The sequence below is a fragment of the Pseudonaja textilis genome, chromosome 4 (genome assembly GCF_049901715.1).
Source record: "Pseudonaja textilis isolate UNSWEBS1 chromosome 4, rPseTex1.2, whole genome shotgun sequence".
Taxonomy (NCBI): domain Eukaryota; kingdom Metazoa; phylum Chordata; class Lepidosauria; order Squamata; family Elapidae; genus Pseudonaja; species Pseudonaja textilis.
The window spans coordinates 71,790,473-71,818,278 of NC_141993.1; the positions used below are offsets into that span (position 1 = coordinate 71,790,473).

At 37.5% G+C, this 27,806-nt stretch overlaps 1 protein-coding gene and 1 long non-coding RNA gene across 6 annotated transcripts in view; one reads left to right on the top strand and one right to left on the bottom strand.

Moving 5' to 3' along the window:
- The window catches only part of SCHIP1 (schwannomin interacting protein 1), a 319,470-nt gene that overhangs the window by 169,366 nt on the left and 122,298 nt on the right, over nt 1–27,806 (top strand). The gene's annotated exons all lie outside the window — the stretch shown is intronic.
- LOC148125889 (uncharacterized) lies at nt 6,163–27,087 on the bottom strand. 3 transcript variants are annotated; one of them, XR_015743615.1, is made up of 4 exons: nt 9,920–10,033; nt 9,408–9,454; nt 9,196–9,332; nt 6,163–7,523 (listed from the first exon to the last, which is right to left on the bottom strand). It is a non-coding gene; the product is annotated as an uncharacterized LOC148125889 (long non-coding RNA). The 3 variants fall into 3 exon arrangements; XR_015743614.1 differs by lacking the exons at nt 6,163–7,523; nt 9,920–10,033 and adding an exon at nt 26,949–27,087 and having other exon boundaries at nt 9,138–9,332; XR_015743613.1 differs by lacking the exon at nt 6,163–7,523 and having other exon boundaries at nt 9,138–9,332.

Here is a 27,806-nt window from a genome sequence, read left to right on the forward strand (position 1 = left end):
TTAGGCTATAGATTCTGGCTGGAAAAAAATGTTGTTTACCTGGCAGTTCTGTGGATTAAAATAATTACAAGCATGTGATTGGTTTAACATATTACATGCAGCTATAATGCAACATGCCTGATTTTGGCCTAATAAGTTTATGAAGCCAGTGTGGTTTTATAGTGCAGGATAATGTGTAAACCAAAAAATAAACTGTATTCCCCCAAAAAAATTCCAGATGCAAAACACATAACACACTATCTCAACTGACCTCTTCTTCAGTCTGTAATAGGGAAAGAGCACATGCATTGAATCAATGTAATTTACAGACACTTATATTGATTGGATTACACTGTTCCCAGATTTGTCTACACATTATAGATTTCAACCAACTGAGATTTGAATACCAATCTGTATCCAAGTCTTGACATTTAATTCCAAAACCAAACTGATAATGCTGCATTATCTTAGTGCATACTATACTTACGTGCCATCATGTCAGGGCAGCTGTGTGGACAAATGCCAACCGTTTTGACCTGTCTATGGTGATAATCTACAAATTTTCCAACAACATTCCAGTCTACTAATGGATCCTGTTATCCATCCACTGCATATGCTAAGTTTTTGCTTGCTTGTCATCTTTTCAGGCAAGCAATCAGGCTTTTTCCACCAGACCTATTGATTGTTTTTCTCTTGAAGTCTATTGGTACTCATAGTCCTCTATCTTTGCTCTCACTCTTTTTCATTCTGTCAGCTTTCACAACAACAGCACTAAAGGATACTACTTAACTAGAAACCATTATTGGATGGGGATTGTTTCTGCAGTAATCGATATGATGTATGGATTATAGTTGCTTTATTGTATGTTTTATAATGTTTATGAGATGTAAGCTGCCAATAATCTTCGGATAAGCCAATATACAAACAGGTATAAAAATGAATGATTTTTCCTCTATTAAATCTCTTGCTTGATTAGTCTTGTTAGCCCTGAGAACTTCACTTCTTAAAAACATCTCTTATTTTTCTTTTCCTGTTTCTTTCCTCAATTTGTTGACATTCTTGACCAAGATACTGTATCTTGCCTTGTCTTTTGTTGTCTGATATTGAACATTTCTTCTTGTTGCTCAAGGCTTTTATTCTCTATCCCACACAGGTTGTGACAGCTTGGTCTGAAAGCCACTTGATTTTTTTCCTTTTAGAAATGCTGATTTATTTTTTCTGCTTCAGTTTTCAACTTTCGGTCATGTGATTTCTTTCTTCCTTTAGGATTCTTTTTTGAATAAGTTAAAGCATACTTACTTTTTTTTCCTTATACTGATTTTATATTGTGAACATATGTCCTTCAGATCAAATTGTGTTGTCACTCCCACTCTCTTTAATATTCTGAGTTACGTATTTGCAGATTGTAGAAAAGACTAATCACAGTCTTTTCTACAACCTGCATCTGGAAATATCCAAGTTGATAGGATTATATTTCTCCTTCTGTTTTTCATTTTTAGAATAATTGAATCTAATGTCCATTCAGTAATATCCAAGTGTAAAATTATATTTAGGGTGCTTGAAGCAGATGTTTTAAAAATGAACAAAGTAACTTTCTTCATGAATTCTGCAAAGCTATTTCTTGCCTTATTGCATTTGGCCAATTGAAATCTTTCTATAAGTCTAGGATTCTCAGTTTTTTCCAACTTTTGCAATCCAATCAACCATTAACTTTATTATTTTCTTCTTCTCTGGCATGGCATTTAGCATTGCTTGTAATTTGCCAGAAAGTTCTTCAGTGCCTACCACCACTGAATCTGTATTAAGGGTACTCATAACTCCGCTGTTCACTGGATAGTCATTGATTTGACTAGACATGACCTTTTATTCACTGGATTAAAGCCAAGCACTTACCTGCTTGAGTATCACTGCCAGAATATTACCTTATATGATCTCAAGCCTTGAGCTGTAAATCTTCTAATCAAGCAGTACCAATAAAGTAGAATATTTGTAGCTTAGAGTTTAAATGAAGGGTCCTTGGTGTTCTCTGAGCTTGGTTGCTTTCTTGCAGATGTTTCATTACTCAAAGTAGGTAACATCATTGGTGCTAGTCTAATGTGATTTAAATGAACTCATTCTGGTTTACTAGTGTTATTAATATCCTAAGCCTTCATAAACCTTTGATGATTTTAAGTTTTGTTTGTTCTATGCTTCTCACATTCCACGACCCAATTGTATGTGTCCATATAACATGTGAAATAATGTTTTCAGTATCATTAGTGAGGGGTCTGAATTTCTTACAGCTTTGGTCTAAACCAAGGGTGTCAAACTTACATCGTCATGGCGGCGTCACGTGACTTATTGTGACTTTTTTTCCCCTTTCACTAAACTGGGTGTGGGCATGGCCAGCGCATAACGCATCCAGCCCAAGGGCTGAGATTTTTACAGCCCTAGTCTAAACAAAATATCACCTCTAAGTATACTGGTATTAATGACATTTTGACATTCTTCCTCAGTAACAAAAGTGGCATCTTCCAGTCTCAGGACTTATCATTCAATGCCCAAAAATATTTAAATGTTTGAGTCATGTCACTTTTTTTGGCAAGACTACAGAAATAATTTCCTAATGCTTTCTTCTAGGTTTGATGGTGGGGTTCTTTTTCTTTAGTAGGTTGGTCCACTCATGCCTGCAAAGTCCCACCTGCCATTACTTTACTCTTTCCTTTTGCCCTTATCAAGATGACACTACCAGGAGCTCTCATTCCCAGGGGTATTGTTCTCAGGTTCAGTGAGGCCACTAAACCTCCCCACCCATGTGCGTGACAACCCCCTGGAAAGCTGTAGAACATAGCATCTCCATAAGCTTGGGAACTGTCTTTTTAACTGTGATAATAAAGAGGCAGCATAATAGAGTTGCCAAAGGACAATAGAAGGGAATATGAAATCACCCATTCATCTTCTTGCCCAGTTGGAGTCTCACTGGTCCATGCAAAATGCCAAAGGAACAATTTGTGCCATGACAAAATCTAGTGGGAAAGTGAGGGATGAAAATCTGATATTAAAATGGGAAGTAACTTATGCAGAATCTGTCTGTAGGCCAGGAGAACATAATCAAAAGGAGGCAAAAGATAAGCATACACTGAAATTTGCATAGCAGTTTCAGAAGAGATGCGCATTGCAATAATTGTTTAGTAGACTGCAGATTATTAAGTATGATAATTTAATATAGCCGTCAAAATGTCATCAACCTTAGGTAACATTTTGTGGCAAGGAACAAGGGAGGGCTTTTTCCTTAACACTGTACCAGTGAGCTTCCCAAAAGCATCTGTTTGGTCACTGTTAGAAACAGAGCGTTGAGGTTGATAAAATCTGTGATTTGATTCGCAATTTGTATTCAGCTATTGACCAATGTTTATGGAATAAAGCATAATTGTCTGGATTTACACAATATACTTAGCCATAAACCATAGTTTGTAAGTCACAACATTAGCCCGGTATATTAAGCCAACACATTTTTTATGTTTTAGCCTGTTGGACCACTCTGTGACAGCTAGAGCCATAACTCATAAATACAACTTTTTACCCTAAAACAGGGGTGTCAAAGTTATGGCCCACAGGCTGAATGTGCCATGCACTGGCCACGCCCAACCCCAGTTTAGCAAAGGGGGGGGGAAATCATGATGCATCACATGACAACGTGATGATGCATGTTTGACATTCCTGCCCTAAAATGATTAGAAAGTGAGCAGGTCTTTCTCACTGGTTTTTCCCTAGTGCAGAGATCACTGTCTGGAGAATTCTGGGAGTCGAAGTCCACAAGTCTTAAAGTTGGCAAGTTTGGGGACCCCTGCCCTAGTGTGTATTTTTTTTTTTTTTGCCATAGTTCACTACATGCACTGGAAGGGAAGATTTAAGCAAAAGCCCTACTGGGATCCTGTGAGGCTATTACAGTCCCTGTTTTGTCTCCAGCATGTTGAGAGTGGCAGATCCAAGGAGGAGGAGGAGGAGTGTTAATTAGCTGATCTCCCTCCTTCATGCAAGTCTAATCATTGGGATGTCAGCTGAAGTCTAAAGCCGACTAACAGCCTGAAAGAGAGAAACCTCCCTTGCCTTCAGGGATAAAGGAGACTTCTCCACCCAGTTAATTACATAATTTCAATTGAATGAACCACAATTGGCTGAGTTTACAAAAGACACTCTACTGTAAACCCCAGTTTACAATCAGTAATTGTTGGGGTTACACATAATGGCAAGACAAAATCAGACAAACTGTATTCCTTGGTGTGTTATATGAAGCAGGTTTCAATTTGACTAAGGTTTTTTTAACAGCAAAAAAAAATGACAATAACTTACCGCAGCTGTTCAGTTTGTTTATGAATGTTAAAAAGTGTACTCACGGGTTCAGATTCAAGCTTTACTCCCAGTATCCTGCTCACTCAGTCCTTAATTTTCTAGATTCTGATCAAGCTCATTGAAAGAGTATGGGAGATGTTTCTTTTATTTTTCTTATATGTACCCATTTCATGTATTCAAAACTATGTATACACTTATATTTATTATCTTGTAAACAATTGACAAATCAAATAAATAAATAAAAATAAATAAATAGATTGAATCAAACACAAAATTTGAGTTTTGTAAAGGCTCCCCATAATCACGTACAATGGGTATGATGTGTGTTTTTATATTTCTGAACAATTCAACAAAGTGTCTGATTTTCTTCAAACCATTAAAGAAATCTCCAATGGCATCTTATAAAAAAATCTACACATTTTCTGTATCCTTTTGCAGCCATTCTCCAGATATAAATCCTAGAATTCCTAACCAGTATAGGCATTACTGATCTGTGCTTTGGAAAAAAAAAAATAAGCTAGGATTCCTGCTTTCCTTTTCACTGTGCATTCTGGGTCCTTGATACAATCAGGAACGAAAAGGAAACAGACATTTAAGGTGGCCTTTTCTAATTAGATTTATAGGCAGCTATCATTTTCAATTGGTATCTGTCCCTGACAATATAATCTAAGGAAATCAAAGTAGCCAAGCCCTGTGTGGAATATCAGATGCATTTGACTAGTTACATGGATTTGAAATATATAGCATACAGTTTGCAATCTGAGACCACACCACTCTCCAAGCTTGAACAAGCTCCCTTAGTCTGCAATGTCTGTATTCTTATCAGAAAGATAACCTCTATTTCATCATTTGCACAGTTTATATTTGCCTGGATTCTTCTGTAAAGAGCGATCTGTCGATTACTGAAGGGACAGGAAGTTGATGCATCCTATGTAAGCTAATTGGTAGAACTAATTCTCAAGACCATCAGCTTGTAGCACTAGCTGATTAGATGGCTTAAATGACCCTTCCAGGTCTATGATGCTCCCTTTGCAGCAAAGTGATCATGCAGCTTATTAGGATAAGGCTGGTCCTTTATGTGTCACTTCAGAAATTCAAATAAGAAAAGTTTGCTTTGGGCAATATATATTGATGTATAGGGAACCAAACTAAAACATGGTTTATATTCATCAGACCAGGTAAAATCCTTCATGGTAACTGAGCACATATATGTTGAACCATTAGTTATAGTTCATAAATGATGCCAGTTGGAGTTGCTGATTATGCAAAACCAAACAAATTACATTATAGCTTAGTGTGACTGATCCATGTAGTCTAGTGCTCTTTAGTGCTCAGAAATAGTTGTAGTAGGAAAAATAGTAATTGCAATGGGAAAGAACTCAGACAGGATCTTTTCCATTAGCTGTAGGCCTCCAGGTAAAAATAAGATGGCAATTACAGCCACACAATTGAAGTCCCATCTCTTCTGCATGCATGCAACATCAACACACATATGAAAGGGTCAGTGCTTTAATTGTGTTGCCCAATCACCCACTGTGATTTTTGGACTCCTCATAGACATTGCCCTGTAAATTGGTCTTTTCAAACTGTTAACTAAGAAATTGAGCCCATAGGCCCTTTTGGGCTCTGCCTTGCTGAATGTAAATGCCATATTCTAAGTATCTGTTTGCTGTATTTCTTTAGCTAGAAGAAAAACACTTTGTAACTTAAGGTAGTTCTAGGTCCTCTAATATTCAGATCTAGTTGAGACCAAAATGAATCCCAAATAAGCAAATCAGGATTCTCATTTCAGTCAAAGTCATTTTATTTTAACCATATTAACATCTGAACTAATGTTCAGAATGTAGGAAATTTATAGAAGAGAAGAATGAGCATTAATGTAGTTTGCATTCCACAATAATTTCAGATAATGATAAAGCAATATTGTGTCTTTCATACCCTTGCAGAAGCAACTTCTTGATGTGCTTGAACTAACATGCAAAAAATTCCTGTGCTCAGATTTTACCTTTGAGGTTGCTGGCAATTGTTTTCATTCACACAGTATGCATGCTACTAATTGTTTGTGTAGAACACAGGGCTGGTACATGTTGCAGGGATAATACTAGCCCTGTATGTTATAACCATTGTTCAGTCATCTGGACTTTCAGTGTGGGTGTACATGCATCTTTTAAAGAACTCTAGTTCACACATCATACAAAGATAAAATTTAACCATGGTTTACTAAAGTATGGTTAATTAACTGAATCACATGTGGCTTGGCTGACATAACACAATAGGCCTTCACTAAATGATTTAGTTCAGGGCTGTAAAACTCCCAGCCTGGAAGCTGGATGCATCATGTGTTGGCCATGCCCACACCCGGTTTAGCGAAGTGGGGAGAGTCCCAATACGTCACATGATGCCACCATGATGGCATGAGTTTGACACCCCTGATCTACTTGAAACAAGCATCCAAGCACCTCAGAGGAGGAAGCTTCCCGCAAACCAAAAAGCTATGTTAACGCAAAGTCCTTACTTACTTCCAGTTCACCTAAATGTACTATGTTTATACAAATTGTTAATCTAATCCTAGGTGCTCTCTTCTGTGTTTCTAAGCAGGAAATAAACTACACTAACATCATTACTACATTCTCTATCACTCTATTGAAAGACACTCAGGAGTGGGAGGGGGTAGATTGGTTGGAAAGCTTTCCAACCTGCTGGACACTAGCAGCCTTTAAAACTACAAAATCTTATATCCTGTGTCAAGTCAAATAGCCTGCTGACATGCTGATAGTTCTTCAAGTCCAGCTGTCAGTTATGTTTTAAGATACCCTGCAGAACGTAAACTTCATCCAGCTTTCAAGATATAAATATAGCCAGCTTGCCTTGACAAAGTGGTTTTATTTGCCGTCCAGCAAAACAGAAACAGAGAAAATGAAATTTTAATCACCCAACTCTGCTGTTTGTACTATGTAGGTCAGTGTGTGTTATGAGAAAAGGTATGAAGCTGATAAAATTATGATTCTAATTGTTTTTATCACTCTTTTTATATTAACATCTTCACCCTAACCTGTGATCAGAGACATTTTAATTATCTAATTAAATGTTGATTTATTGTGCATTTTTGTAGAAATTTATCCAAAGCTGCTCCCTGGTTGCAGAGCTCTTCTAGCGCAGGCCAAACAGTTGCGCTTAACAGATTGTTAGCCCATTAAGTCCAATCAGGCAGTCTAGAGGACAATGTAAACATCAGAAAATAAATTAGTTGGTAATAAATGTCCCAAATGATCAATTTATGTGCATGGTACATGAGCTCAGCAGATAAGTGTTATTTCTTCTATTGAATATTATTAGTATAGGTTCCATGGAGCAATAGAAAGAGGTTTTGTGTTGTCTTAACCAGTGTTTGTCAACTTCAGCAACTTTAAAATATGTAAAAAAGATCTGGCTGGGGAAATCTAGGAGTTGAAGTCCATGCATCTTAAAGTTGTTAAGATTGAAAAATGCTGCTCTAAACTAGATCTGAGCATTTTGTGGCCCCTGGGTCACATCTAACCCTTTGGCTGTCTCTGTCTGGTCCACATGGATTGCTTTTATTTTAAAGGCGACTGCTTTTTTGTGTCTTCAGACCAGAGATGGTATTCAGCAGGTTCTTACCAGTTTTGGAGAACCAGAAGTAGAAATTTTGAGTAGTTCAGAGAACCAGCAAATACCACCTCTGACTGGCCCCACCCACATTTATTCTATGCATCCCGAGTCCCAGTTGATCATATGGGTCTTCTTTTGTTGCCCTGCACAGGAGAATGGAGCTAGAAAGCAGGTTAGTGGGGTGGGATGAGAATGGGATTGTGCAGTAACCTTCCCCTACCATGCACACTAAGCCCACAGAACCGGTAGTAAAAATTTTGAATCCCACCACTGCTTCAAATGTATATACTGTATGTCCATGCATGAATGCCTATATACTTCACAACCCCATTGGTTCAGACTTCTACAATAATCCCAGTTTCTCATATGGCCTCTTGGGACAATTAATTGCCCACCCCTGGTCTAAACTATGTCAGCAACTATTGTTGCTGTTAAAACATGTATTGATAGTTTTAATGTGTGCTTAATTCATTTTTGCTGTATCTAATGTATTTTGAAGAGTATATTCAAGAAAACATGTCCTTAGTATAATCATAGTTTCCTCAAATATGCTAGATTTCTCTTGGCACATCTCTGGTAAATATCAATTATAATGAGAATAAAAGAAAGTCATTTCTTTGTTTCAATGATTTCCCAAGAGGAAAAATGGTAGTATTTGTCATAATATTTTGTCAATTTCTTCCTTTTTCTGAGACCAAGATAGGTGGATACCCAAGACATTAGTGTTTTTCTGCTAACTGTATTCTGAGTACATTGTTATATTTTCAGACATTTTTTCAATGTCTTGCTTTTGATTCTATTTTTCCAAAAGATGAGGACTTATATCTGTTTCATAAGCTAAGGTCATAGGTATTTAAATTTCATTTTCTTCTATACAAACAAACCTTTGACTGTGCATTTTTGCGAAATCATTTCATGCTTCCTGGCTTACACTGGTATGTATATTAGACTCTGTTTCTTTCACGTTCAAGAAACAAGGTACATTTGCAAAAAAAAAAAGAATGAAAAGCTACAGTGTGTTGTAGTGGTTAAAATCAGGAAAACCCACATGATCTCATTCTTTTACCAAAATGATAAAAAAATGCCTCATGACTCCATCATTTTGTACATGTTTGCATATTCAAAAGGGATAACACTTGTACATGCAATACAATTTTTGCTATTCTCCTTTGTGACATTCCCCCCTACTCCCTCCCCATGCAGAATCTTCATTAACCCAAATATTCACCCAGGACTGGAGAAACCTTTAGATACCTTCCATCTACCTTTAGCCATGAAAAATCCTTGAGTGACTTTTGATCAGTTCTTCTATCTCAGTCCAATTTATTCCACAGAGTTTTCATTGTTTCAGTAAAAGGAATGGTAAATGTTACATGAGCTGCCTTCACCTGCTGAAGGAAAGATGAGATATATTGTACATATAACAAATATTATTTAATGTGAACTAGTTATTACCAGATACTCACCATCTTCCACACTGCACCTTCTTCCAACTGTTAGGCTGCTATGCTTCCTTTTAAAAAAAGGTCATATATAAATTAAACTAAATTAAACCAAAATAAACAGAAAATTAAGTTTGGAATTTTAAGTATACTCTATGAAACTTAGCTTGGTTAATTTTAATACAAACTATTTCCTGTCATTCAGCCTAACAATTCTACTGTTTGATGGCTAGCCAGTAAGCTTGGTCCCACCTCTTATCTAAAAAACTCAGTTGATGCTCAGGCCTGGTGATCTGCCATCCTCCCACTAATTCATTATTAACTCATGGTCCATACAAAGAGAGATGGTGCACCATATTTGGCCCACAAACCATAATTTACTGACTTGGCTATTAATGTAAAGTTGAATTAATATTTGTTTGTTTGTTTGTTTAGCCACTCATCTCACTATCCAAAATGACTCTGGATGTATTTAATCACTGAGTGCTTATTTTTGAAGATATACTCCAGCTGATCAATAAGAAGCGTTTTCTTACCAAAGATGCAAATGTGCCAATCACACATGCTGACTGCATTTTCTAAAATATGTCATCTGTCTAGATTTACCATTCAGGAATTCTTGAAAAATGATGTTTCAGTCTTAGAACATAAACATAAACTAATCTGTAAAATAAACAGATATAGCTATCAAAAATGTGGATTAAATTTTTACTGATCCTAATATAATTGAAGTGCTACACATTGAGTGCAGATTATGAAGGCATTTGAATGGAAAGAATTGTTTCATTCGATATGCTTCAAGCCATAAATGCTTGCAGGAAATACATACTATACTTTACACTGAGAACCTTAATAATACAGTATGTCTAAACTGCACATACCTTTGTTGTTTTCTAATTAAAATTCATTTTCTTTGTTTTTGTGATTTTTTTTTAGGACAGATTCCAAAAGAAATGCACAATCATTTTAGTTGGGCTTGAGTTTTTTTGAGCAGGCGTAAACAAATGGTCTACTTATAGACTTGCCAGAAGTTTTGTTGGAAATTAGACACTGTACTTTGTAGATTTTCTTAGAGACTAGAAAGAGTTCTCATTCCAAGTTTGTGTCCCAAACCAAACAGCCCCTACTGGTTAGTTTTGGGCTTAGACAATACACATGTTTATGTCTGCTCTTGCTAACTAGAGAATATTGAGATACAGGAATACTTTTTGCAAACACTTGTTACATTCTCTGTTTGGGCAAATGCAAAAATAGAATGAGCTCTATATTCAGATAGCACATTAAACTAGTTGAACAATGATTCTTTGCCAGCTGCATTGTCTGTGGGAGTGGAGGGGGACAAGGCAGAAATATTTGCCTTCTTAATGATACACAAATACAGTGAAGTAATCAAAGTTTCTGATTAAGTCATGCTTCATTTAAACATGGTTTAGTGAATAATCCACAATTGACTGGGTTCACATTCTCAGTAAATTAATTTAGTTAATTGTTGATCAATATAATTTAACATTTATTTATTCAAAAATGAGATTTGTAAACAAGCTATTTCATTTGAAATTTCAAGACCTGTCTTATCTTTAAGTTCACACATATTTTTGGAATCTTTATTGGAAGATAAAGTTTCCCAACAAAATATTTTGGCAGGGGAAGCATTATCTCATCTGAAAGAGAATGCTGGTGAATCAAATACATATAATCTTCAGTGGAATAACATTTTACCCTACAATATAGGCCAGATAGCATTCAGGAAAAGTTTATCACTAGAGAATCACAATGGATTGGACAAAAACCAACCTGAATTTCTTTGCCTGACATCTGGGGAAGCTGGCTAACTGAACCTAGCATCAAAAAGAATCATAAAATCTAAACCACGGGTATCAAACTTAAGGCCCACGGACCAGATCCAGCCCATGGGATGTTTAGATCTGGCCTGTAGGGCCACCCTGGAAACAGTGAAGGATCTGTCTGTGGTGCCTCTGCCAGCAAAAATGGGCTCCCAAGCTCCATTTTCAGCTACGACAGCCTCCTGCAACCCTCTGCCAGCAAAAATGGAGCTCGGGAGGGCTGCCCACGAAGCCCCTTTTCACCGGCTCAGGCCACCACAGGCACCCCTGACATGAGTGATGTCAAACTGGCCATGCCCACTCCAGCCCCCCATGGTCAAACACAACCCTAATGTGGCCTTTAATGAAATCGAGTTTGACACCCTTGATCTAGACTGTCAGAGACATTGATTGTATGCATTTCTATTTTAACTGGTCTCTAGTTAGTAAAAAAAAGTGTAAAAAGAATGACTGAAAACAATGCACAGATACTGTCTAAACTACTAGGAGTTGCAATATTCAGTAGTGTATAAATTTAAAGTCTGGTGATACCTAACGTATATTAAAAGGTACTTACATTTTATCTCAAAAATGTAGATATCAGTTTAAAAAATTGAAACAATAATATAATATTTAAGTTATCTGTGTAACATGATTTGTTAAAGAATAATTTAGTTAGAAAAATGTATAAAGGAAAATATAAGCAAAAGTCATTCCAGGATAACTCATCCCTCCTTGCTAGTGCAAGCAAAAGAAATATAGAAATATGTTAATCTTTTAATTAGAAGAATGCTATGTAATGCAAATCTATTTTTGAATTTTTATACCATTAGACTACTTCAACCCACAATAGGTTTGTGCTTCAGTAAAAATGACTTGTATCAAAAAATGATTTAGATATAAATCTTGTAAATCTGAGACAGGTTTTACATATTAGGCTTGTTAATACTTTGTATATTTTGTTTTGTTTTGTTTCTGGAGGCATTTCATTGCAGCCTCTTGGCTGTAGAAATTCTGAATGTAGTGTCTGTAATGCAGACAAACAAACATTTGGCAAATAAGAAATATCGGGGAAAAAGTCTGCTAAAGAACAACCCATAACATTTTAAAGCAAAAAATAAAGATTTCTGTTAGATCTGGGAGGATGGTTCAAGAACGGAGGCAAGACTCAGATAACAACAACAGCTCTTTATTAGTGACTTCAGATCTGAGCAAAATATCCCAGCCGTAGCAGCCCCTTATATAGGGCTGGCTGCGGCTAGGCAGCCAATGAAGGCGATTTGAGTTTGCCGCTCTTGGCTGGGCCAATCGCGGCAGCCCGTTTACTAGCCAATCGGATCAGTCTGCGGTGACCAATCACGATCTCCTATTCGTGGGCCAATCAGAGTTGCAGGCTTTCGAGCCTGCTAGTCCGGAACAATTCCATAAGGATAGCATATGTCAGAAATCTCATACCGTTAGTATCCATTTCTCTATTTGCACTTTCATTGTAGCTGATTTATAGCATAATTACTTAGGTGTAAAGCAATAACTTTTAAACCTTTTTCTTTATTTTTGTATCTTTTTAAGCAATTTCTGTCCCTTGCTTTTGTGCATTTACCACTTTATAGTTGATGGTGCAAAAACAGACAGTGGTTTACAGAAATGTAATTACTGGAAACCACTTTGAAATGTTTTGAATAAGAAGTTATATGTGCATGTCCTTTTAACAAAATAGTACATTGAATTATACGCTTATTTATCTATAAAATATTAATCCTTCAAAACAGTCCTTTAAAAAGGTGAAAATGCCAATAACATTGATGTGTTTTTAGTAGCCACCTGGGTAATCTGCCAAAGCCCTGAAACAGAGGGAAAGAGGAGATAAAATTTATGGGATCACAGCACACTAGGGGAAACGAGAAATAAAAGGCAAACACATCGCAAGCCATATCTCTATATAGCTGTTGGTACTCATGAGTTTCAAATGTATAGGCTACCGAGCTTCATGGCTGGAGTTCACTGAATTATGATATATTGTTAATTTCAGTCTGAAGGGGCCCAAATGACACTTATTCATCATCCAAAATATAGAAGAGGAAATTAAGAGAAAAGGTACACTGGACTTATTAACAGGGAAGAAATATGTGAGGAAGTGGGAACTGTAGTTATAATGAGAGAGAATAACCATGTGTTCTTAACTTTACTATATTATACTGTAGGTAGAGAGAACCAAAAGCTGTGTTAATGTTCTAGTTTTCAAAGGAGCTTACTTCTAAAAGCTGAAAGAAAAATAGAGGGAATTCCATGAATGGAAATCCTAAAAGGAGAAACAGTTCAGCATGGTTGGAAAATTCTAAAAAATTGAGATAATTAAACTCCAAACAATACCAAAGAACAAATTAAAATGAAATACAGTTGATGAAACTATCATGGCTGCATAAAGAACTATCTGACGAACTGAAAAAAGTACAACTTTAAAAAATGTAAAGAGGAATATATAACAAAAACATATAAAATGAATCAGGGAATACTTTTGTCTGAATCTGTAAGGAAGGGTCAGGAAGGTTAAGTCTTAGAATAAGCTGAAACTTGCAATGAACACCAAAAATAACAAAAAAAAAAATCCAGCCCTTTGGATATGTGCTGCTATTACTTCAAGATAATCCTGTTTAGGAAACAGCCTCCACAAGTTCTTTTTTATGCTTTTCTCTTAAAACATATTTTTATTTCAGTAACTACTACTATATACTGTAATTTCTACAAGTTCACCTCTGTGGCTCTCTACATACCACCTCTCCTGTTAGATTATGTCTCTTCTCCTGCACCCAAAGAAAACACCCAGAGTCATGAGAATGGATTACAGATTCCATCAGCCACTTTGCATTTTTCCAAGATCACTACACAAGTCCTGTAGCCCAGATATAGAAGAATGAGGCAGTTCCTTCTTCTCTTTCCATTGTTATCTGGGACGACTCCCCTTACTCTCATCTGGCAGGTCTCCCAGTCTACGCAACTAGAGGTGAATGGAACTGGGGAATCCCACCTCTTATCTGGTTGCAGGTTCTGGAGACTCGATCATGCTGAGCTTCATGGGTTCTTCTTTATCCTGGGATCCACCGTCACTTCATAGTAGATCACATGGATAGGCTTTCTGGGACACTTTAGATTAAGCTGGCATACACGGTGTAGATGTCTATTGTGTTTTCCCATAATCTCTCTTCCAAATAGCTCTTTCAGTATATCAAATATTCTAGCCATTTCTGTTTGCATTTAGAGTTCAGAATAGCTTTTATATAACACTCTGTAATAGTATGTGTGGATGACCTTGGGGAAAAAAGAGGAAGAGATGCTGCCTAGGAAACAGACAAGAGAGGGAGGAGTTCCCAGTGGCTTAATAGTCAGAGAAAGAAACTTAGGGAGGATCCACAATCAATCAGTTAAAAGTGGTAGCAGGAAATTTGTATTTGCAAGACTTTGTTAATGTTGCTTTGCAATATTCTTTATTAGTAGAGTTAGTTAATCTAGTCCTGTTTCCTACCTAACTTACTTGTGAGGGCTGACATACTCTTCCTCCCTATTCAAGAGAATGGGAAGCAGTGGAACTATTTTAAAAAGTAAGCTGTGAGGGAGGGAAACCTTCTGAAAAAGTAGCAATTGATGGAAAATGTGTCATGGCATAACACTTCTTCTTTTAAAAATAGGAGAACATAAAAATGCCTATTGTGAATCAGCTGAAATGAAAGGTGACGAATCAGTCTGTGGATTCTCCCAGAGGTCATCCTTTCCCCTCCTTCTCTGCCTAGAGAATGAATCAGATTGTAACATCTAAGGCATCAGTTTTCACTACAGATTGGAAGCTGGGATCTGGGTGTCTCAGTAGAGTCTATAGAGGAGTAGAGGAGAGAAGGGGTTTTCCTTGAAGAGGGCATATAGATTTACATCATTACCTTAGGAGCTGATACAACAGTCTTCTACAATGTGCAAAATTAGGGATGCATTTTCTTATATAAATTTGCAAAACCTTTTAAAAATCATGTATATCCTTCACATTTTAGATGATTATATAAAAGTATAAACTGTATCTTTCCAGAATCCATTTCTATGACTTCACTTGAGATCAAGCAGACAGCAAATTGCTACATGGGAACAAGAGTAAAATCATGGAAGCAGCTGTTTAGTTGGTTGGAGAAGATGACAAGATGGTGAGGGACAATAGGCAGAGGTCGTATTCAGCAGATTCTGACCAGTTCTGGAGAACTGGTTGTGGAAATTTTAAGTAGTTTGGAGAACCAGAAAATATCACCTCTGACTGGAGATTTTACAGTATCCTTCCCCTGCCACACTCACCAAGCCACTCCTACAGAACCAGTAGTAAAAAAAAATTGAATCCCACCACTGACAATAGGAAAGGGACTGACCTGCTTAAATCCTAATTTCCATCAGTCCTTCAACAAAAGGAAATCTGATCCAACCTGCCAGAAACTGCGCCCCAAGAGAAATTCAAGTCAAGATACAGAAGGAAGTGATAAGAAAGCAACTAGGTGCTTTAAATGAATTCAAGTTTAAATGAATTCAGGGTGCTATTGGAGCTGATGGCTATAATCTCAACACTAAGCCCTGTGGTACCTCACAAAGCAGAGAATATGAGCTAGACTTCTCCCACCATCAAAAGAGTCTGGAACTGATGCTATAAGAAAGGAAAATCAGCAGAAAACAGTGCTAGGTAAAGGTAAAGGTTGCCTTCACACATACGTGCTAGTCATTTCTGGCTCTAGGGGGCAGTGCTCACCTCTGTTACAAAGCTGAAGAGCCAGTGCTCTCCGAAGATGTCTCTGTGGTCATGTGACCAGCATGACTAAACACCGAAGGTGCATGGAACATTGTTACCTTCCCACCAAAGTGCTCCCTATTTTTCTACTTGCATTTTTACATCTTTTCGAAATGCTAGGTTGGCAGAAGCTGGGACAAGTAACAGGAGCTCACTCAGTTATGCAGTGCTAGGGATTCAAACCGCTGAACTGCCAAACTTTCTGATCAACAAGCTCAGCATCTTAGCCATTGAGCCACCGTGTCCCTAGAAAACAGTGCTACCAATCCCCAAATCCCCAACCTAGTCCAGGACACCATGATCAATGGGATTGAAAGCCTTTGCAAGGCAAGAAGAATAAGGATGGATGTATTAGAACAAAGAAAGCATAGAAGCGACCACACTGGAAGAGGAGACGAGGTTAACGAGTGGGAATTTTAAATAGATTAAAGAATTGGGTGGGGGAACCCTCTCCCTTCAATCTTTCTGACCAATTTATGCTCACTGTTAACAAGATGGATGAAATTCATCTCTTAAATAGATGGAGTTCTGATTTTCATAATTCAGCTGTTCTTTGTTTTACTGAAACCTGGCTTAATCCACAAATTCATGGGGACAACACATCCCAGGATTTCAAACATTTAGATCAGACAGAATTGAAGAGACATCAGGTAAAACAAAAGGTGGAGGATTATGTTTATATATCAACAACAGCTGGTCTCAGGACATAGCTATAATATATAAGTTTTGTGATGAAAACTGAGTCTTTACACATCAACTGCAAGCCATTTTACTCTCCATGTGAGTTCTCCTCATCTCTCCTAATAGCTGTGTATGTTCCTCCACAAATCTGTGTAAGCAAGGCATTATGAACTCTTGCTGATCAAATTATGGAGGCTGAAGCCAAACACCCAGGTTCCCTTCCAATCATTTTAGGAGATTTCAATCAAGCAAATCTAAGGAAAGAGCTCCCAAAATATTTCCAGCATGTAAATTGTCCCACCAGAGGCAAAAATACTTTAGACCATTGCTACACAACAGTAAAAGATGCTTATAGGTCTTTACCACGAGCAGCTGTGGAGCACTCTGACCACTGCATGAATCACCTTGTACTTGCCTACAAAGACTTAAAACCATTAAACCAACAATTAAATCAGTGAAGATTTGGTCAGATGAGGCAAAGCTGAATCTCCAGGCCTGCCTTGATTGCACTGATTGGAATGTTTTTGAAGATGCCTCTGCAGACCTAGATGAGCTCACAGATACTGTAACATCATATGTTAGCTTCTGTGAAGACTTATGTGTACCAACAAGGAACCTGCAAATATATACAGTAGTAACAATAAACCTTGGTTCACAGCTAAATTTAAGCAGCTACGTCGTTCCAAAGAGGAAGCCTACAGAAAAGGTGACAGAATGCTATATAACCAGGCCAGAAATATATTAACAAGAGAGATCAGAGCAGCAAAAAGAAGCTACTCTGAAAAGTTAAAAAGTTAAGAATCAGTTCTCAACAAATGAACCAGCAAACATGTGGAAAACTCCTAAAAACATCACTGGCTTCAGCAAACGTCCTTCCCAGGCAGAAGGAAATCAATAACTAGCTGATGACCTGAATATGTTTTACTTCAGGTTTGAAAAGAAACTACAGCCACCTATCTCCACAATCCACATCTCAAAACACCAACAACAGCCAAGCCTCCTACAGCTGGCCCCAATCCATTGGGCTCACAACTCCTGGTGATCACAGAAAAAGAAGTGCAAGATCTATTACACAGACAAAAGCCAGGAAAAGCACCAGGGCCAGACAAGATAACTCCTTCTTGCTTAAAAGTCTGTGCTGACCAATTGGTCCCCATCTTAACACAAATCTTCAATAGGTCACTAGAGATGTGCTATGTTCCTTCTTGTTTCAAACATTCTACCATCATCCCAGTGCCAAAGGAGCCCTCCATCAAGGAACTGAATGACTACAGACTAGTTGCTCTAACATCTGTAGTTATGAAAATCTTTGAAAGGCTTGTGCTGTCCCATCTGAAAACCATCATGGATCTGCTGTTAGATCCCATGCAGTTTGCATACCGAGCAAATAGATCAACAGATGATGCTGTTAACATGGTTCTGCATTTCATCCTACAACACCTTGACTCTCCAAACATGTATGTAAGGGTCCTCTTTGTAGACTTCAGTTCAGCATTCATTACCATCCCAGCCCGTTTCGGCACTTCTGGCATTTCCAAAAAGCCTGTTTTTTGCTACAAATTAAACCAACTAGTGGTATCTGAACATACTTGTAAGTGGATCATAAGCTTCCTAACAGACAGGAAGCAGCAGGTGAAGCTAGGCGGAATCACACCCGATACCTGTACAATCAGCACAGGGACCCCCCAAGGCTGTGCGCTATCTCCACTTCTCCCTATATACCAATGACTGCATCTCAAACAATCCATCTGTTAAAATAGAAGTTTGCTGATGACACAACAGTGATTGGTCTCATTCGAGACAACGATGAATCTGCATATAGATAAGAGATTGTACAACTTGCCTTGTGGTGTAACCAGACCAATCTGGAACTGAACACACTCAAAACCATAGAAATGGTGGTAGACTTTAAAAGAAACCCACCATCTTCAAATTTCTAGGTTCTACTATATCACATGACCTAAAATGGACACCTAACATTAAAAACATCATCAAAAAAGCACAACAAAGAATGTTCTTTCTGCACCAAGTCAGAAAGCTCAAACTGCCCAAGAAGCAGCTGATACAGTTCTACAGAGGGATTATTGAGTCTATCATCTGCACCTCTATAACTGTCTGGTTTGGTTCTGCAACTCAACAGGACAGACACAGACTTCAGAGGATAATTAGGACTGCAACAAAAACAATTCCTACCCACCTGCCTTCAGTTGAGGACCCGTATACTGCACGAGTCAAAAAAAGGGCTATGAAACTATTTACAGACCCCTCACATCCCAGACATAAACTGTTTCAACTCCTTCCCTCAAAATGATGCTATAGAGCACTGCACACAGAAGAACTAGACAAAAGAACAGTTTTTTCCCGAAAGTCATCACTCTGCTAAACAAATAATTCCCTCAACACTGTTCAACTATTTACAAAGTGTACCACCGTTACTGTTAATCTTCTCATCACTCCTTACCACCCATCCCCTCCCACTTGTGATTGTAGGACTGTAACTTTGTTGCTTATAAACTTACTATTTATATTGACTGTTTCCTAGTATGATTTGATTGTTGATTGTACCCCATGACTGTCATTAAGTGTTGTACATTATGATTCTTGATTCTTAATTAATGTACCTTTTCTTTACGTATACTGAGATATTTACACCAAGACAAATTCCTTGTGTCCAATCACACTTGGCCAATAAAGTATTCTATTCTATTCTATTCTATTCTATTCTACCATACCCATCTTGCTGATACCAATATTCATCTATAAGTATACAGATTTTCCAGTAAGGCTTAGATAGGTATTTGTCTGGGACAGGTCCCCAAACTTGGCAACTTTAAGACTTGTGGACTTGTGGACTTCAACTCCCAGAATTCTCCATCCAGCTGGCTCCATCCAGCTGCCACAAGTCCTAAAGTTGCCAAGTTTGGAGACCTCTGGTCTAGGATGACCTAAGGATTCCTTCTCTGGGCCAAGGGTTGGACCAAAAGACCTCCAAAGTCTCTTCCACCTCTTGATTCTATGATTCCATGACTGAATAAAAATTCACTATTTTTTGCAATTTTCTGAACAAACCATTACAAAATTGGCAGAAATGACATTGTTTGCAAAATGTTTTAATTACACGAATGACATAAACTGATATACACATTCTTATGTAAATGAGGCAGTCATTATTCAAATGATGCAAACTGTAGCCAAAATGTGATCTACTGCATGCAAAATTGATTGCATGAAGTTCCCATAGAATGAGACTTTCTCTTATAAGCATCTTATTTTTAGAACATGTGCTTCCATAAAGCCTCCTTCCCAGTGCATTAAAGTAAGTGGCTAATTAGATACACTTTAACTGCTGTTTTAGTTTTCACTGACTCTAAAGGTATTTTAAGCTGGACTTAAGGAAGCATGCATTAGCGTTTAACACTGCCTCCATGTCCAACAAGAAGTGATGTGGAGGAGGAATATTAGCACGATGTGACAATGTGTGCTTCTCCTTAATGATAAGAACACTGTGATTTCTTACTGGGTGAGTCACTTCAGTTACTGAAGCATGCACATTAACAAATTCCTTCAAGCTGAAAAGGAACATTTTCTCTCAAAAGTGCATTCTGAGAGATAGTTCAGAAAACCTTAATGCATCTGATATTTTCCATAAAAGCAATTAAAAATAATTTAGTTAGACATCAGAAACTCTAAATGAGATTATGAAAAACCAAAGGAAATTTCTTTATTTAGTAATTGCACTTGATACCTATTGCATCCTCTTCAATACATCAGATTGCAAAATGTTTTTCTAGACACTACCTAAACAAGCTGCACTATGCTTCTGCCATCATTTTCTTTCCTCTTGATAGTCTAGAACAGGGGTATCAAACTCAAGACCCAAGGGCCGGATCCAGCCTATAGAGTGCTTAAATCTGGCTGGCAGGACCCATCTGGTAATGGCAAAGGACCAGCCCACAGTGCCTCTGCTGGCCAAAATGGGATGCGGGGGGGCCACATGTGCCCCCTCTATACCCCACCCCCACTTCTGCAGTACTCTGCTGGCCAAAATATCCATCCCATTTCCACCCCACTCCCCCACCCCCAAGAGGAGAACTACAATGCTGATCCGGCCCTCGAAGAAATCCAGTTTGACACTCCTGGGCTAGAACATTGACACTGGATCTCTGTCAAAGACATAGTCAACGAGATAGTGTTAAATCAGGAAAGGACACTTATGTTTTTATCATACCTTGAGTCAATCACTGCATCTCAGATTAACATATCTAATTTTGACATTAGGACAAGACAAAAAAGAAGAACCACATCCAGTATCCTTGGCTTCTTAGAGAAAAAAATTATATAGGAATATAGCCAACATTGTTGTCATGACAATCCTTTATTATCACATCAGATAATTCTTACAACAGAACTCCCAAAACATATGAAGCTTGGCTCTGCTAAGAGTTTAATTAAGGGAAAAGGTTATCCTGAATGGAGCAAAATCTCTTTTTCAGCTTTAGCTTTTAAAAAAAGACCCACACATGGGATTATTTCAACATAAACGGATAGAAGTAGACAGTTTAAGCTCCCTCAGGCATTCCAGATCAGGTCCTTGTGCTCCTATATTACCGTAAAAAAATAATAATGGAATCATTTGCACCCTACAGCTGGAGGTATAATGTACCATGATTTTATCCTTAAAGTGAGTTGAAGCTTTTTATATTTTTCTTGAAAAATAATTGCAAGTCAGAAACCTTTCCAGAACTGCTGAAAATCACACAAAAATCTCCCGGTATATCTTAATTAACTTTCTGCTTGTCTTTGGTAAAAGATACCGTATATTCATGAAAATATCAAGAACCTTCATGCATTTGGAAAAGTTATTTAATCACTTGTTTCCACATTGGCTTAATGAGCTGAAAGCAGGATATGAAAGCAGTTGACTTCTTCCATTGTTTCACTGAGATGGTACTCATCAAGAAATATCTTTAAAAGATCATGCAAATGACCCGTAAAAATATAATTTATTGACACACAAACATCATTTCAAACATCATCTCTTCTGAACTGTTTAGCTCATAAAAAATTGTATCCATAAAGATTACCATCTAAGGGGTGATATTCAATAGCAGTAGCAATAGCAGACTTATATACCGCTTCACAGTGCTTTTATAGCCCTCTCTAAGCACTTTACAAAGTCAGTATATTGCCCCCAACAATCTGGGTCCTCGTTTTACCCCCAACAATCTGGGTACTCGTTTTACCGACCTTGGAAGGATGAACAACTGAATCAACCTTGAGTTTGGTGAGATTCAATCTGCCAAATTGCCAGCAGCCAGCAAGCAGCAGAAGTAGCCTGAAGTGCTGCATTCTAACCACTGCGCCACTGCAGCTCTTTTGAAATGAAATATAATGGGTTGATTGAAGGACAAATTGGATGGAGATGCTATCAATAGGTAGCTTCTAGAGAAAGGTAAAGAGAAAGCTGGCTGCTCTGGACAGAGTTGCATTCCCCTTAAAGACCACATGTATAGTCTACAACAATATCTGGATTGTCTTATTAATGGAAGCAAAGTGGCCATATTAGAAATATCTAAAGTGGCTCTTTTTTGGATCAGAATAGATTGTCCACAGATATCTATCTCTTTATCTATATCTATCAAACATTGTAATGTGTTCTACATGAGGCTGGATTTGAAGAGAATTTTGACATTTCAACTGGTACAGAATGCTGTCATCCAGTTAAGTCATATTCATTTTTATCTGCACTGACTGTCTATTTAATTCTATTATTTATGTCAACTTGCACAGTCTTGAGCCTAGGCTCTTGATTTTATTTTTCCCCTTCACTGTCATCCAGCCTATCCTTGAAGAATTTTGAAAGGCTTACTCATGACATTCCAACAGACAAGGGGCAGAGCCTTGACTTGAAATTGTAGGGTTTAAATAATATTGCCTTTAGTGTTGTGTTTTGCATTTTTCAATAAAAGCATTACTATTTTGTGAATAGTAAAAGATACATACTTTTAAAAACTGCACCAATATAAACCAGTGAATATTTGGAAAGGTTGCATCTAACAGAAACATAAGGAGGTGTACTTATAAAAGGGCTGATTGTAGGAAAAGAGGTACATGTATTTAAGTAAAATGTACATGTTAGGGAATGTTAAGTATGACAACAAATGCAGATTGTGTTGTTGATTTCAAAAGTCACTGAACTGACAGAGGAAACCAATACTGAATGCATGACATATTGAAATAATCCATGTTCGGTATGATTTGCATATTCCTTAGTTCCCTATTCCTTAGTAGAACACTGCTTCTCAGTATGGCAGCATATTCATAAGAGTTGCCAATACATACCTGATGAGGTGATGGGGATATATAAACTGTATGTGTGTGTGTAACGTGTGTGTGTACATATTGCATTTGTGTGTATAAATTTAAAAATGCAAATATTTTGATGCACTAAAATATGCATAACAACAAAAACAAAGATAGAAAATAACCAATACTCAATTATAATCAACTTGTGATCATAATTGAGCCTGGAATTACGATAATAAATCATGGTGGCCATTAATTGAGTCACATGCATTTGCACCCTATTTTATAAACTGCTTTGCAATAGTCATTAAGCAAATGCCATGGGTGGTTAATGAACGCTATGGGCATTCAGTATATGTCACAGATGTTAAACCTACGCCATGAGTGTTAAAATAAATCCATTATGCTTAGTGGGAGTTATTTTCCAGAAACAGAAATTAAATACCAGAATTCGGAAAAAAAAAAAGCCACAAAAATTTCAGTAAAAGGACATCAGATGAAGCTGTCCTCAATGATGGGCAGTTCTACCTGCCCTGGAATCATACTGATCCTTGTGATTAAATGATATTCTCTGCCTACCCACAAAGTTGCGGGATTTAATATTTCACCACCATTTCATTTCCACACTGTTTTAATTCATTTCTAAAGGAGCACCATTCCAGCTTACTTTTGCATAGCAAAAACATCAGCCCATGTTTGGTATTCCTGACAATAAGGCATATTTCTTGTTGCAGAATTCATTACCAGTATTTTGAAAGGAGCTAGCAAACAAAAGAGATGAAGAACTCCAGAGGCTTCTATCTAATCTCAGATCCTTTCTCCAGAAATGTAATCCATTCTGAATGAGAAAGACAACCACAAAAAATGCACCTGTTTATTGATGTTAGATAAGGGAAGGAAAATGCTCTAGGCTCTCATTTCCAGAGCAAAATTCAGATGAGTCAGGACAAACTATCACCACAAAGAGGCAGATTGAACTATTTTCCAAGTTGTGAATCAAGCCTAGAGACAAGGTAGGCCAGCCAAGCACAGTCTTAGAATAAATATATATGAGGCTTCCAATGTATTGTTTAAATGTGCACCAAACTGAAAACACACACACACACACACACACACACACAAGCAAAAAGCAAAATAGCCACCAAAGATAGAATGGGAACTGCTATAGCTTTCAGGCAAATATGATAATTTATGCATGGGACTAGCATCAAATGGGCTTTCTATATAGTATTTAAAAATACTTTTTTTCTAATCAGGAATATCATGCATTTTAAGCCATCCTGTTATAAATATATACTTCATAATTATGTATTTCAATCTCTGACATATTGCAATTATTTTTAAATGTTATCACTTCCTTAATTTTTGTTTTGCGTTTTTCTTAAACAATTTGGAAGCAAACCAGAGTCATCTCTACTTTGACAATAAATGAACATTTGGAAGAAATCTCACTTTCCCTATTTTGGGGGTTCCTTTAGGAGTTTTCAATTCTCCACCTGCTTCTGCTCAGCAACGCAAGCAAGTGACTTATGAAGATCTTTTATGAAAATTTGTTCTCAGGAAAGGGAATGTGTAAATATCTCAATATTTTTCCTTCCTTTTTCCTGTAAAAGTTACTGTGCAATTGTACAGAGATTCAAGACACTTTGGTTCAAGGCTACAATATCTGAACTTCTTTTCCATCTACAACATTTCAATGTGGCAATTCAGATTTCCATATATTTTAATTAAACAAGTTTCTTGCAAAGAAGAAAGCGGGGTTAGGGTTAGAGTCATGGAAAATGTTGATTTGTGCCTGGGCCTTCATTTATATGTAGCAGAAGTGGTATTCAGCAGGTTCTCACCTGTTCTGGAGAACTGGTAGTGGAAATTTTGAGTAGTTTGGAAAACCGGCAAATACCACCTCTAACTGGCCCCGCCCTCATCTATTCTCTGCCTTCTGAGTCCCAGATGATCAGCTGGGTCTTCTTTTGTTGTCCTGCATAGGAGAACGGAGCTGGAAAGCAGGTTAGTGGGGTGGGGAGAGAATGGGGATTTTACAGTGTCCTTCCCTTGGAGTGGGGTAGGAATGGAGATTTTACAGTATCCTTCCCCTGCCACGCCCACCAAGCCATGCCCACCAAGCCACGCCTACAGAACCAGTAGTAAAAAAATTTGAATCCCACGACTGATCTGTAGGTATGTTAAGAAATGAGACAGTTTTAAGCAATGGTTAAGGCTAAAAACTGGGAGACTGTAAGTCCTAGTTCTGCCTTAGGCACAAAGCCAACTAGCTGACCTTAGGCTAGTCACTTTGTATCAGCCCTGGAAATCACAATGTGTGGTGGCAGCCCAAAAAGCCAATGCAATCCTAAATTGCATTAACAGAGGGATACAATTAAGATCAAGTGATGTACTAATACCACTCTATAAAGTCTTAGTAAGACCACACCTTGAATATTGCATCCAGTTTTGGTCACCACACAATAAAAAAGATGTTGAGGATCTATAGGTAATACAGTGAAGAGCAACCAAGATGATTAGGGGACTGGAGTCTAAAACATACGATGAACGGTTGCAGGAACTGGGCTTGGCTAGTCTAGTGAAGAGAAGGAGCAGGGGAGACATGATAGCAGTGTTCCAATATTTGAGGGGCTGCCAGAGAGAGGAGGGGGTCAAGCTATTTTCCAAAGCACTTGAAGACCAGACAAGGAATAATGGATGGAAAGTGAACAAGGAGACATTCAACCTGGAAATAAGGAGAATCTTTCTGAGTTTCTCAGAAAGCAATCAACTAATGGAACAGCTTGTCTTCAGAAGTTGTGGGAGCTTCATCACTGAAAGCTTTCAAGAAAAGACTGGACTGCCATCTGTCAGAAATGGTGTAGGGTCTGCTTTGGCAGGGGTTTGGACGAGATAACCTACAAGATCCCTTCCAACTCTATTAATCTGTATCTGTATCTGACATTTGAAAAACTTTGCCAAGAAAACTTGTACAGACTTTTTTAAGAAGTCTCTGAGAATCTAACACAGTTGAATGGAAGGGAAAAAAAACTTTAATGAAAACCTTTGATCTTTTTTAAGGAGTCTTGATAATGGAGGGGGATGCTAATTGCTTTTTTGATGCCATAAAAATTCCTTTTGCAATATTTTGTAAACATCCATTTTTAATTCCCGGTGTCACAGAATTACAAACATCCGCAGATTCTCCATTCTGATAGCTACCTACTTACTTATCTACTTATATTAAATCTATTTACTCAGATCTAAGAATAGTTTTTATGGGCTCCAAAACTTTGGGGATCTAGTAACTTATCTGGATGTCAAGCTCTCTAAATTGTGATTGAAGTGGTCTGTGTCTCTATTATCATCCACTTTTATTATAATCAGCACAAGCAGAATTGTCATTTATTAATCGTATGCCATCATCAAGTCAACTGATTCTTTAACCTTGACATTTCAGTAAATCTGCAAGAGGCAATAGCTACCCACTCAGTGCTAAAAGGAAAGGTTAAATCCAATTTGTTCTTGTTCCATATTTCAACCTTTCCCAGCAACCTGCAGAAGTATTTTGCTTCAGCTCCTTTACTTTGCAGCCAATGCGAAGTCTGAGTAGGCTGTCCTATTGCTATATTTTACCACAATAATAATAGGTTCACATACACAGACAAATCCAACAAATAGACTTTTAGATTTCAGCCATGTCCTTTAAAATGTACACACATTGATCAGAGCCGTTTGCCTTGCCAATTGATTACTTGAGAGTTAACAACAAAATCATGCTTTGGAAATAAGTCTTAAATTTAAATCAGGTTTCATTTGTAGCTGCTAAAAAAGCAATCTTATTTTCTTGTTGTCATGGTCCAGCAATGAAGCATTCCTGGATGCATTCTTCTAGTTAAAAAAGAGCACAAAAGACTCTTCTGAGTTTTTCTTTTTTTAAAAAATCTGATCTAAATTTCCTACCAGTTCAAAATAAGAGATCTTAGATCTTTCACCCTTAATTCACATCGGTGACACTTCTGCAGGCTTTCCAAGAACCCTTCCAAGGAGTCAAGAAGTTGGATCTCATGTGTTCTTCTTCAGAACTCAGAGCGCTGTTTCCAGCTCTGGAGAAGGAAGGTGAACAGCATTATGAATTCTGAGATCAAGGACTTCAGGATTGTGAACTAAAGCTTGCAGTTGCAATTTAGCCATAGATATATTAACCAACCAATATCATACACATGTCTCCACTCAAATATTAAACCATTTGTTGAATAACTTTTTTATTTTTATTTATTTTATTTGTCAAGCATGTATTAGGTAACATGTATAAGTATAAACATGATTATGAATTCATGAAATGGGTATGAATAAAAAGGAACATTAGGACAGGGATGGTAGGCACGTTGGTGTGTTTATGCAGACCTCTTAGGAATGGGGTGAGGTCAACAGTAGACAGTCTAAGGTTAAAGTTTTTGGGGTTTGGGGAAGAAACCACAGAGACAGGTAGTGTATTCCAGACATTGACCATTCTCTTGCTGAAGTTGTATTTCCTGCAATCGAATTTGGTGTGGTATACCTTGAGTTTGTATCTATTGTGTGCTTGTGTATTGTTGTGGTTGAAGCTGAAGTAGTCACTGATGGGTAGTACATTGCAATAGATAATTTGATGTACTACACTTAAGTCAGACTGAAGTCAGGGTAGTTCTAAGTTGTCTGAGCCTAAAATTTCAAGTCTGGTGGCATAAGGTATTCTGTTGAGAGTTCCACAGTAATTTCTATCACATGATTATTATTGTATGGTCTTATAGCATCAGCTATGGTGGTGCAGTGGTCAGG